The sequence below is a fragment of the Neophocaena asiaeorientalis genome, unplaced genomic scaffold, assembly GCF_003031525.2.
Source record: "Neophocaena asiaeorientalis asiaeorientalis breed wild unplaced genomic scaffold, Neophocaena_asiaeorientalis_V1.1 scaffold46, whole genome shotgun sequence".
Classification (NCBI taxonomy): domain Eukaryota; kingdom Metazoa; phylum Chordata; class Mammalia; order Artiodactyla; family Phocoenidae; genus Neophocaena; species Neophocaena asiaeorientalis.
This window is the reverse complement of record NW_020175393.1, coordinates 2,534,304-2,548,054: the sequence shown is the minus strand read 5'-3', so window position 1 is coordinate 2,548,054 and position 13,751 is coordinate 2,534,304.

Sequence of the window (13,751 nt, the reverse complement as noted above, 5' to 3'; positions counted from 1 at the left end):
TGGTGAGCCCTGAGGAAGGAAAAAATACCTACCATCTAGCAGCCATCAGATTGCATTCACTCCCTACGGTGAGCCCTGAGGAAACTCAGGATGTGAAAACACAGGCCCCCAGATAGCTGATGTGCATAGCAGAGGAAAGATTTCAGTGAGCCCAGACTCTTGCATCTTCCCATACACAGAAAAGCGCTAAATTCCTTTACTTGGAATATCTGATTTTCTTTAATTAACACTAATCTTTTGATGTTCAGACTACCTGCCCTTTGTTGCAAAACTGCTATATAACCTGGCTCCCTGCCTTGCCTCCTCCGAACAGTTCTCTCAGGGTTACTTGAAATGCTGCCTCCCGGGCTTAAAGTCCTAAAAATTCCAGCTGAATAAAACCTAACTCTCAACTTTTAGGTTGTGAATATTTTTTAAGTTGACACAGCGTTTCACAGTCGTGGCCCAGTTTCAATCCCTGATCAGGGAACTAAGATCCAGCAAGCTGCGGGGCAAGGCCAAAAAAAAAAAAGGTAACTTGTCCACAGGGATAACCCATTCTGGCAACAAGGCCAAACTTCCAGCCTGGTGTATCAGACTCCAAAATGGCCTGACCCCTCTTTCAGAAAAGGGAAATAGGACTTCCCTGGTGGCGCAGTGGTTGAGAGTCCGCCTGCCGATGCAGGGGACACAGGTTCGTGCCCGGGTCCAGGAGGATCCCACATGCCGCGGAGCAGCTGGGCCCGTGAGCCATGGCCGCTGAGCCTGCGTGTCCGGAGCCTGTGCTCCGCAACAGGAGAGGCCACAACAGTGAGAGGCCCATGTACGGCAAAAAAAAAAAAAGAAAGAAAGAAAAAAGAAAAGGGAAATGGTGTTGGGAACTGGGGAGGAGGAGCTTTTGCTTCTTTTGTTCCATATTCTCTGACGGTGGAGTTGCAACCAAAATAATAAAACCTGGTGCTTTATTAGAATATTTACTATGTCCTAGTGAGGCTGGAGATAGATGGGCCCCAGGCCGAACAGTGTGGACAGAAACTCCATAATAGCAGAAACTCCATAAAAGCAGGATGATGGAGGAAGCTGGGCCCTGCCCACATAAGAGATAAAAGACCAGATATTCCTCATTCTCAAAGTCAAGGAGACCTCCCTGACTACACATGCACAGAAAGGCTCCTTGGAGATCAAAAAGGGAGGGGGTGCCACCTCATAGTAAGTGATGCCAACTACCCATAGGCCTCTTCACTAGAATCCATCTTGGCTAAGAGGTGCGCACGCACACAGGGGAGGACCCTGAGATATACCAAATGTGGACTCAGAACCAGGCAAAGCAAGATGATTGGACAAAGGAAGCCCAGAAGAAATGCCCAATAAAAGTGATTCAAACTGCCACGAGTGTGTGGCGCTCTCTCTCTGAGCCCGCCCGAGTGTCTATCCACACGTACTGTACTCTTTTTCCTTGTAATAAACACTTTACTTGCTTCACTGCTTTCAATCTCTATGTGGAAATTCATATCTTCATAGCTGATGGGTCACGGCCTTGTCACTGGCCACTGGTCCCTGGTGGTCTAGTGGCTAGGATTCAGTGCTCTCACTGCTGCTGCCCGACCTCAATATCTGGCTGGGAACTGAAATCCTGCTTCAAGCCACTGTAGACCAAGGCCACCCTAGATCACTAGGTGCTTTTGTCAACTGACAAAAAATGCACAGGGACTTCCCTGGTGGCACAGTGCTTAAGAATCCACCTGCCAATGCAGAGGATATGGGTTCAATCCCTGGTCCGGGAAGATCCCACATGCCGCGGAGCAACTAAGCTCGTGTGCCACAACTACTGAGCCTGTGCTCTAGAACCCGTGAGCCACAACTACTGAGCCCGTGTGCTGCAACTACTGAAGCCCACGCACCTAGAGCCCGTGCTCCACAATGAGAAAAGCCACTGCAATGAGAGGCCCGCGCACCGCAACGAAGAGTAGCCTCCGCTCACCGCAACTAGAGAAAGCCCGCGCGCAGCAACGAAGACCCAACACAGCCATAAATAAATAAATAAATAAATAAAATTTAAAAAAATAAATGTGAACCTCGGGGCTTCCCTGGTGGCGCAGTGGTTGAGAGTCCGCCTGCCGATGCAGGGGACACGGGTTCGTGCCCCGGTCCAGGAAGATCCCACATGCTGCAGAGTGGCTGGTCCCGTGAGCCATGGCCATTGAGCCTGTGCGTCCGGAGTCTGTTTTCCGCAATGGGAGGGGCCACAGCAGTGAGAGGCCCGCGTACCGCAAAAAAAAAATAAAGAATCCACCTGCTAATGCAGGGGACACGGGTTCGAGCCCTGGTCCGGGGAGATCCCACATGCCTCGGAGCAACGAAGCCCACGTGCCACAACTAATGAAGCCCGCGTGCCTAGAGCCCATGCTACGCAACAAGAGAAGCCACCGCAATGAGAAGGTCCTGCACCACAACAAGGAGTAGCTCCTGCTTGCCACAACTAGAGAAAGCCCATGTGCAGCCACTAAGACCCAATGCAGCCAAATAAATAAATAAGTAAATAAATAAAGTTATATTAAAAACAAGGTGTTGGGGCTTCCTTGGTGGCGCAGTGGTTGAGCGTCCGCCTGCCGATTAAAGGGAGAGGCCCTTGTCCCGAAAAAAAAAAAAAAAAAAAACAAGGTGTTGGGTATAACATATAAAAAGGTCCTACAAAACAATAATGAAATGACTAACGACTCAGTAGAAAAGTACAAATGGAAACTAAATGTAAATGTCTTTTAAACATATGGAAAGATACTCATCCTCATTCATAATAAAATTAATTCTAATTGAGTCACTCAGATACCTTTTATTACTTACTGGATTGGTAAAAAACCAAATGATTGAAAACTCTTAGAATAGGCATGAATATGGGTAAATAGGAATTATCATACATTACCAGCATATATAAATTGGAACAATTCCTACTGAGGGCAATTTGGCAGTGTCTACCAAAATCCCATATGTATATACCCTTTGACTAAGCATAGGAATTTATCCTACAGTTTTAGTTGCAGGTGTGCAAAATGATGTATATACAAGGTTTTTCATTGAAGCAGTGTTTGAAAGATAGAACAAAAATCTGAAAAGTTAAATGTCTATCAACAAGGCCCTAGTTGAATAAATTGTAAGACACCATAGTGGAATATTATGCAGTTATAGAAAAGAATAAGAAATATCTTTGTGTGATATGGAAAGAAGTGATATGGAAATCTCTCCAAGACATATTGCTGTTTGAAAAAAAGCAAGATGCTAAGCAATGTTAATAGCAGATACCATTTCTATAAAAAAGGAGGGAGATACTATGTATTTATATTATCTTGTAAATGAATTAACAATCTCTTAAAGGAGATGCAAGAAACTAGTAACTGGTTATCTGTTGTGAAAGGTAAAGGTGGGAAAGATATATTTCATGGTATTTTTTCAAAACTTTGGTATTCAAACTTAATGAATTAAAAAAATTAAGTACAATTTTTTTTTGCTGTTTCGCTTATTTATATATATTTTTTTATTCAAACAGAAAGTCACAAAAATTACCATCATCCTCACCAGTTCACTCAGTCCCATGTAATTAATTTTTTTTTTCATCTTGATCTTTTGTTAGCACTTTTATGAATTTATCAGTTTTCCATTAGAGTTCTGAAAATGCTTATTCATTTAATTCAGCAGTATAGTCAGTTACAGAAACCTGTACTTGTCAGTCTTTTCCATGATTTCCTTGAAGATGAAACTCTTTTATAGGAACATTTTTGCAAAAGCATCAGAGTACACCCAGGCTGTCTGTAAATGACAAAGACTTGTAAATGACAAAAGACTTAGAAATGACCACAGTTAAAGATTTGATGAAAGTTCATAATAATGCAATTGACAAGGAAATTTAGTTATTTCTGAGATATACATTTTAAAATAATAACTACAGTTATGACTTATAACATTATACCAGAACATACAAGATTTTTAGGAATTTCATGTAATGTCTGAAACATTTATATTAACATATTTCCATACAAATAACCCAAAGTTTAGTATTAGTTTTTTTTTTGAATTTTATTTTATTTACTTTTTTATGCAGCAGTTTCTTACTAGTCATGAATTTTATACACATCAGTGTATACATGTCAATTCCAATCGCCCAATTCATCACACCACCATCCCCACCCCCCCATGGCTTTCCCTCCTTGGTGTCCATAGGTTTGCTCTCTACATCTGTGTCTCAACTTCTGCCCTGAAAACCCGTTCATCTGTACCATTTTTCTAGATTCCACATATATGCATTAATATACGATATTTGTTTTTCTCTTTCTGGCTTACTTCACACTGTATGACAGTCTCTGATCCATCCACATCTCAACAATGACCCAAATTCGTTCCTTTTTATGGCTGAGTAATATTTCATTGTATATATGTATCACATCTTCTTTATCCATTCATCTGTCGATGGGCATTTAGGTTGCTTCCATGGCCTGGCTATTGTAAATAGTGCTGCAATGAACATTGGGGTGCATGTGTCTTTTTGAATTATGGTTTTCTCTGGGTATATGCCCAGTAGTGGGATTGCTGGATCATATGGTAACTCTATCTTTAGTTTTTTAAGGAAGCTCCATACTGTTCTCCATCGTGGCTGTATCAATTTACACTCCCACCAACAGTGCAAGAGGGTTCCCTTTTCTCCACACCCTCTCCAGCATTTGTTGTTTGTAGATTTTCTGATGATGCCCATTCTAACTGGTGTGAGGTGAATACCTCATTGTAGTTTTGATTTGCATTTCTCTAATAATTAGTGATGTTGAGCAGCTTTTCATGTGCTTCTTGGCCATCTGTTTGTCCTCTTGGGAGAAATGTCTATTTAGGTCTTCTGCCTATTTCTGGATTGGGTTGTTTGTTTTTTTAATATTGAGCTGCATGAGCTGTTTATATATTTTGGAGATTAATCCTTTGTCCGTTGATTCATTTGCAAATATTTTCTCCCATTCTGAGGGTTGTCTTTTAGTCTTGTTTATGTTTTCCTTTGTTGTGCAAAAGCTTTTAAGTTTCATTATGTCCCATTTGTTTATTTTTGTTTTTATTTCCATTACTTTAGGAGGTGGATCAAAAAAGATCTTGCTGTGATTTATGTCAAAGAGTGTTCTTCCTATGTTTTCCTCTAAGAGTTTTATAGTGTCCGGTCTTACATTTATCCACAAGTCTATTCTTACTTTTAAAAATTATTATTTTAATTGATATGTAATTGACATATAACATTCAGGAATACACCATAAAGACTCCGGGACTTCCCTGGTGGTCCAGTGGTTAAGACTCTGTGCTTCCACAGAGTCACGTGGGGGACGTGGGTTCGATCCCTGGTCAGGGAACTAGGATCCCACATGCCACGTGGTGTGGCCAAAAAAAAAACAAACACATAATGACTCCATATTTGTAGATACTGTGAAATGATCACCACAGTAAGTCTAATTAACATCCATCACCATACATACTTACACATTTTTTTTTCTTGCTATGAGAACTTTCAAGATTTACTCTCTTGGCAACTTTCAATATACAAGCCAGTATTATTAACTGTAGTCACTGTTGGTTTGCAAACTTGGGAGTTCCTCTGGTGAAATCCAGAACTGGTCCCCATACACAGAGGGCAAGGGGAGAGAGCTTTTGGACACTTGATGAAGAAAAACAGTAGTTCATGTTTGATGAGATCTGGATAAGACTGCTTGTCTTGAAGAATCTCCTGGAGAGGTGAGGGGGAGTGGCCGCAGCTCACCCTGGGGACATAGGCAGTGGTGGCAGACATACTAGGGATCATTCACCCACATGAACACTGTTGATATTGGCAGATGGCATATTGGTTCCATAAATTTATTCTGGCATCAGTAAATAACTATGTAAATAACTGGGAAAGAAGAAGGAAATTTTCCTAATAGCACTTCTATCTTTTTAAATAGTTATTTATTTATTTTGGCTGCACTGGGTCTTAAAATGGATACTATCTGGACACTTACCAAATTTTGAATATGGATTGTATAAATTTCCTATGGCTGTGGAAACAAATGACCACGTGTTTGGTGCATTAGAATAACACACATTTGTTCTCTTACAGCTCTGGAGGTCAGAAGTCCAAAATCAGTTTTCACTGGGCTGAAATCAAGGTGTTGGGAGGGTCCTAGTGCCCCTGGAGTGGTAGAGGACACAATGTCTCCAATTTTTTTTTGCGATACGCGGGCCTCTCACTGTTGTGGTCGAGAATTCTCCCGTTGCGGAGCACACGCTGCGGACGCGCAGGCTCAGTGGCCATGGCTCACGGGCCCAGCCGCTCCGCGGCATGTGGGATCTTCCCAGAGCGAGGCACGAACCCGTGTCCCCTGCATCGGCAGGCGGACTCAACCGCTGCGCCACCAGGGAAGCCCTCCAACTTACTTTTGAGTAAATCAGAAATATGTATATAAAATGGGACGAAGTATCAACAATTAGGAAATCTGGATAAAAGGTGTACAGGAGCTCCTAGTACTATTTTTTTTTTTTTTTTGGCCACGCCACAGCTTGCAGGAATCTTAGTTCCCCACCCAGGGATTGAACCTAGGCCACCGCAGTGAGAGTGCCATGTCCTAACCACTGGACCATCAGGGAATTCCTGCTCCTTGTACTACTTTTGCAAGTCATTAGGTTTGATTATGCTAAAATTTAAAGGTACCAAAAAATTAACTATTAGGGATAATAGAGGCAGGGATATTGATGCCAAAATATTGGCTCTCTCTGTTTTTTTTTTAATATTTTAATTTATTTATTAGCTGTGTTGGGTCTTAGTTGCGGCACTCTGAGTATTTCATTGCAGTGCAAGGGCTTGTCTCTAGTTGTGGCTCTCTGACTCCAGAGAACGCGGGCTCAGTAGTTGTGGCGCTCCGGCTTAGTTGCCCCAAGGCATGTGGGATCTTAGTTCCCTGACCAGAAATTGAACCTGCGTCCCCTGCATTGGAAGGTGGATTCTTAACCCCTGGACCACCAGGGAAGTCCCCAAAATTTTGGCTCTTTGTGCACTGATGCCAAAAAGAAATACGGAGACAGAGTTTTGGAGGAACGAGAAAAAAGTAGCTTTATTTTTTGCCAGGCAGAGAGAACACAGCAGGCTACTGCTTCAAGAACTGTGCCCCTCTCCCTGGGGAATAGAGAGAGGCTTATAACCCAGAGCTTGTGGTCTGGGGTAGGTGATAAGGCTCAAAGGAATGAAGTCTTGCTTTTTTCTTTTCTTTTCTTCTGTAAATTCATGGCCAAAGCTGGCATCAGGTGGCTCAGCAACGGGGTCTGGTGTCCCTGAAGTTATTGGACTGTGACCTTTTTTCTGAAATGACGAATGCTACAAGGGAGTGTAGGGGGAGAAGATGCCAGGTACAGAGTGTAATTCATATGGAGTCAGAGAGTAATTAGCTTTGTGAAGGCCAAGTCTAGCTACAAGTGTTTGTAAGTAGTAACAGCTAAAGAATAACCGAGATTGCTTAACTCTTTCAGGACTGTTTATGCTGTTTCCAAGCCTGTTTATTGTTTCCTTATTTTCCTTGTTTATCAGAAAAGAAAAGCCTCATTTCTATTTTTGCTGCAACAATATAAGAAAAAGTTTCATGCCAGTTCTAAGGTCAGTAGGATAGATTCCTAACCTGAGGCAGGAAAATGAGTTAGGTAATAATACTTCTTTGCATTTGGATGATGCTTCTTTTCCAAATTATGTCATAGCTATTGTCTTATTTGATCTTTGCAATAACCCTGTGGGGCTGGAAGGGCAGATCTTTTTATTCTCATTGGACAAATGAAAAAACTGAGTCATTTAAGGGACTCACCTAATATCCCACACAAGCTTAGTGGCAGAGTTAAAGATTAGAAATTCTCTCCAGGGACTTCCCTGGTGGTCCAGTGGTTTAGACTCTGCGCTTCCAGTTCAGGGCACACGGGTTCGATCCCTGGTCAGGGAACTAGATCCCACATGCCGCAACTAAAGACTCGGCACAGCCAAATAAATAAGTAAATAAACAAATATTTTTAAGAAAGAAAGAAATTCTCTGCAGATCCTTCTGTGCTAGTTGTAAGGAGGTGGTTAAGATTGGTTGAAGTCAGACAGACCTGCACAAAAATCTTGGCTACAACTCACCTAGCTGTTTTACTCAGTGTAGGTAGGTTATGCAGTAGTGACAAATAAACCCCTGAAACGTCAGCAGCTTAGCACAACCAAGGTTTATCTGTTATTGCTGTTACAGTGTAATGTACACCAGTCTGCTCCCTTGAGACACTCTCCTCCAAGCAGTTACTCAGGGGTCTGGGCTCTGTCCTTGCGAGGGAGGAGGGGGCGGGGTGAGTCCTTGGCTTCTAGCTGTGCAAATAAGAAAGAGAGAACGGAAGTTTGGGTGGACTGTTTTAAATCTGGAAATGGAGTATATCACATCTACCGCTGTTGACCAGAACTCAATCACGTGGTCCCATCCAAACACGTAGAGATCTGGAAAATGCAGTCTTTCTGTGTGGTCAAAAGGAAAATAAAACAGGTCAGTGAACATCCAGCTCTGGCTCTGCCATACTGACTATGTAAACTTGAGCAGTTTATTTAAAATCCTCGGTTTTCTCATTCATCAAATGGAGACAATAATACCACACAGGGCTGTTGCAGTAATCGAAGCACATAATGTACATGACGTGTAGCAAAGTGCCGGGCACTTAGTAAACCGTAAACGCTTATTCTTAATGTCAGTTAACTTCCCATGTCTCTTATAGCATTATTTCTATCAATTCCCTGGCTAGTGGTGGGGAATATTCATTCCAAACCTTTCCACATGCTGCCCATTTGTTCATTGCTCTCTGCCCATAATGTAATGTAGATTTGTTTCATCAGAAAGAAAGATCAAGGTCTTGGAGCAGGGCCCAGGAGGCAGGATGTAACATGAAGAGCAATGGGTTACAAAGTGTCATTTTGCAAAATATACCTCAATGCAGAGGTATATTGAGGTGTATATATATATATATATATTAAGGTATATATATTGAGGTATATATATACATATTGAGGCAGTGAAGGCACCCCTGAGCCCCCTGGGGTTGCAGAGATGGCCCCTTTCATAACAACAGGTGTTGGCACACTTACAACAAAGCTGGCTAAGAGGTCTATTCTCTACTCCGGAATTTAGAGGAAGACGAAGGAGTGGTGTCCAGGGGAGGTCAGATGTAACAGCTGTCCAGAGCTCACAACTTTCCCCATACTCTAGGCCACAGTACTTTAAGGTGGCCCAACTAAGGCCTGTCCAAAGAGGCCCAGCGGGGGACATTCTGGGCCTCCTGGTGACCTGAAAAACAGAACACTGCGAGCTATGAACAGGAGTCGAGTGGACTCCTCCAAAGAGGCATGCGTGATCATTTCTTTTCTGCTCAATAGAAACATCCCTTTCAGTCTGGAAGTGGACACCTGCTGCCAGAATTGGGGACCTGCCGCTTGCATAGACCTTACTCCACTTCCTACATACAATTAAACCATGATTTGTCCCACCAGCACAGAGGGTGGTTTAATCTTCCAGTTTGTGACCAGAGTTGAGAAGTTTAGCAAATTTGGTAAGCAATGTAATTCATGATGGTGTAGCGATATTATTCTTCTTTTAGATTAGTAGATGTCCAGATTCTCTTGGTTTTTACAAACTAGCAGATTTAGAATGCAGTAAAGTTAAAACTCAAGACTCCAGATCAAAGAAAAAAATTTTTTATGTTTATTTATTTATTGGCTGCATTGAGTCTTAGCTGCGGCACATGGGCTCTTCATTGCAGTGTACAGGCTTCTCTCTAGTTGTGGCACAAAGGCTCAGTTGTGGCACACAGACTTAGTTGCCCCAAGGCATCCGGTATCTTAGTTCCCTGAACAGGGATTGAACCTACGTCCCCTGCATTGCAAGGAAGATTTTAAACCACTGGCCACCAGGGAAGTCCCTCCAGTTCAAAATTTGAATCCACTTGAAACAGATTGCAACTTTTACTGAAGCCTTGCGTCGAACTTGCAACTTTTGCTCATTCTTGTGAGATGCCTTCCCAGCATTTCCGGTGGTGATTTGTAGGCCTTGGACTTCTTTGTGGCTCAGGTCATCATGAGTGGGTTCAGAGCTCGTCTCTTCTCCATGTAAGACCAAAGTCCAATCAGCCTTCCCTCCACCCAGGATCAATGTTAGGCTCTGCTTAATTGTGCTATCTGCTGACTAACTCCCGGACTCTGGACCTTACCTGTCTCATCTTACAGTCCCATTCCATTTCCCTGTTACATTAGTCATTTCTATGACTTGAATCCTTTCTGCTGGTACCTGCCAGATCCTGGGAAGTCCTGTTTTCTTACCACTTCACATCACTGGCCCCAGAATTTCCGTAATAGGGGTTCTTAGGAGGGGCAGTCTCTTTGGAAGGTGGTTAGGCAAGTCTCCCTTCTTGTTCAATTCCTCCATAGTGTTCAATTCAATTACTCTATATTTTACATAAATGATACCCCTTGGAGGTATGAAACTCGGGGACTCTGATTTTTGGAAATTGTTGTGAAGTTGCATTTCCCTAGCACTCTTTCTACTTAAACTGTGTGTTTATTTGGAGAGGTTGATGGGTCAGGAGGCTAAAGTTCTCCCCAAGTCGCCTCTTGTTTCTGCCACTACCACCCATGATTGGACAGGAAAATAAATGTGGGAAGAAAATTTGAAATCAAAGGTGTGGAAGTTTGCAGTTACCACCAGCACCTTCAGAAGGGTCAAGAAGTGACACAGCAGAAGTGAGACTAAAACGAAAACCAGAAAAGGTAAGACGGGAATTCCCTGGCAGTCCAGTGGTTAGGACTTGGAGCTCTCGCTGACTAGGGCCCAGGTTCAATCCCTGGTCGGGGAACTAAGATCCCACAAGCCACTTGGCACGGTCAAAAAACAAAAAAAAAGTAAGAAGAAAAGAGAAAGAATTTTCCAGAAGCAAACCTAACTCTAATGCCTCTTAATCCCTCTCTATTCGTTAGGATGATGGCTCATGAAACCCTGTTGGTTAAAAGGCTTTTCTGGAAGAAGAAGGCATCATGGGGCCATAAGTCGGGTGACACAACTGAACTTCTAAATTCCCCAGCTTCCAGTTACTGAACCCTGAGGGAATTGCTTCCCTTTCCCAGGGAGTATCCTGGTCTGGAGAAGAGGACCCAGCCCACCTTACAAGTTGCTGTGAAGCTCAAGCCTGAGGTAAAATAATGATGTGGGAGTGTAGTGAGGGGTTTGGTTTCAGTTTACCTAAAAGCTTCTAGGATTCTTGGAATTGCCTATAGAAATTTTAAGGAACCTGAAGATCATTTCAAATGCAACTTGTTTTTGTAAACTCCCCTTCTTCTTCCCAGATATATCTGTGTCCAGAGTGGCCTTTATAAAAGTCCCCTTTTATAATGCTAATGACCCTGGGGAAAAAAACCCACTGACACATTTCCAGGTAACACATCAATTGTCCATAAATGCTTCAGCTCAGTGGGGGAATGAGATGTGGGATGGTTTCCTGTGAAGGAAAGGAGGACAAACTGAAGGTTCAGAGATCTGATAGCAGATGAGGTACAAAGCAAAAGTAGTTTGCTTCCCAATTTTGCAGAGGGAAAAGCCAGAGACAGCAGGACGATATTTCAACAATTTTGTTATATGTGCCAATAACTATCCAAAGGGGTGGAATCATTTGTTTTTCTCTCTGCGATATGTCTATATTTGTAAATGTGTATGTATAAATTATATTTAATCCAGTCCCTTAACTGACACACCACAAATGGCTAGATTGGAGTTGGAATCTGAGGTTTGGCTGGGGGATTTTAGTGCTTTGTCAGCCCCTAGTTCACCCATGAGAAATACTGAATAAAATATGAAGGGACAAGGAAAATATCGAACGTTCTCAGGAGAAAAGCTCAGAATTGTTCCTTTCTACTGGGGAGGAAGCTTGGACATTTTTTTAGAATTTTATTTATTTATTTTTGGCTGTGTTGGGTCTTCGTTGCTGCACGCAGGCTTTCTCTAGTTGCAACAAGCGGGGGCTACTCTTCGTTGCAGTGTGCGGGCTTCTCATTGTGGTGGCTTCTCTTGCTGCAGAGCACAGGCTCTAGGAATGAGGGCTTCAGTGGTTGTGGCATTCAGGCTCAGTAGTTGTGGCGCATAGGCTTAGTTGCTCTGCTGCATGTGGGATCTTCCTGGACCAGGGCTCGAACCGTGTCCCCTGCATTGGCAGGTGGATTCTTAGCCACTGCGCCACCAGGGAAGTCCCCCATGATACTTTTTAATCAAACTTAAAAAATTTAAAGTATAACTGTATATAGCAAAGTGTGAAAACCTTAAGCTTGAGGACCTGCCTATACCCCTGTGTAACTCCAGATCAAGTTATATACAGGACATTTCCAGCACCCTAGAAGGCTTTCTCATGCTTCCACCTACAATCAATAGCCATTGTCCCTTCCTCCCTGTCTTCCCAGATAATCAACGTTCCAACCTCTATCAGCAGAGATTAGTTTTGCCAATCTTATACGTGGAATCATACACACCATGCTTTCCTGCATTATGTCTGTGCAATTAATCCATGTTGTTTCATACAGCAGGAGTTCATATCTGTATTTAGTATTCCACTGTGTGGATAGATCACAATTTATCCTTCCTACTGTTCGTTGGCATTGGAGTGTTTCCAGTTTTTGGCAATTATGAATAGCACTGTTCTGGACATCCTTATATACTTCTGTTGGTGGACATAAACACTCACTTCTCTTAGGTATACACCTAGGAGAGAAGTTGTTGGATCAGAGGGTAGGCATGGATTTAGCTTTACTAGAGCTGATACGTTTTCCGAAGTAGTTGTACCATTTATTCCGACTGGAAATGTATGGATGTGCTACTAGCTCCATGATCTTGCCCACATTTGATAATGTCATTCTTTAAAATTTTTGCCATTCTAATGAATATACACCTTGTTTGTGAATTTTAATTTGCAAAAAGCATCTTAAAAGGTACATAGGTTTATTGGAAATTTTGGATATGTCCTGTGAAGTGCTTGTTCAAGTCTCTTGCCCAATTAACTATTGGGGTGTCTGTCTTTTACTTAGTTATTTGTAAAAGGGTTCTTAAAATACATTTTGAATTTGAGTCCTTTACTGGATGCATGTATTGTGAATATATTCTCCCAGTCTATGGCTTACTTTTTCACTCTCTTAATGGTGTCTTTTGGTGAACTGCATTTCTTTTTTTTTTAATTTTATTTATTTTTTATACAGCAGGTTCTTACTAGTTATCTATTTTATACATATTAGTGTATATATGTCAATCCCAATCTCCCAATTCATCACACCACCACCACGACTCCCCGCCACTCTCCCCCTTTGGTGTCCATACGTTTGTTCTCTACATCTATGTCTCTATCTCTGTTTCTGCCCAGCAAACCTGTTAATCTGTACCATCTTTCTAGGTTCCACATACATGCGTTAATATATGGTATCTGTTTTTCTCTTTCTGACTTACTTCACTCTGTATGACAGTCTCTAGATCCATCCACATCTCTACAAATGACCCAAATTCGTTCCTTTTTATGGCTGAGTAATGTTCCGTTGCATATATGTACCACATCTTCTTTATCCAATTGTCTGTTGAGGGGCATTTAGGTTGCTTCCATGACCTGGCTATTGTAAATAATGCTGCAATGAACATTGGGGTGCATGTGTCTTTTTGAATTATGGTTTTCTCTGTATATATGCCCAGTAGTCAGATTGCTGCATC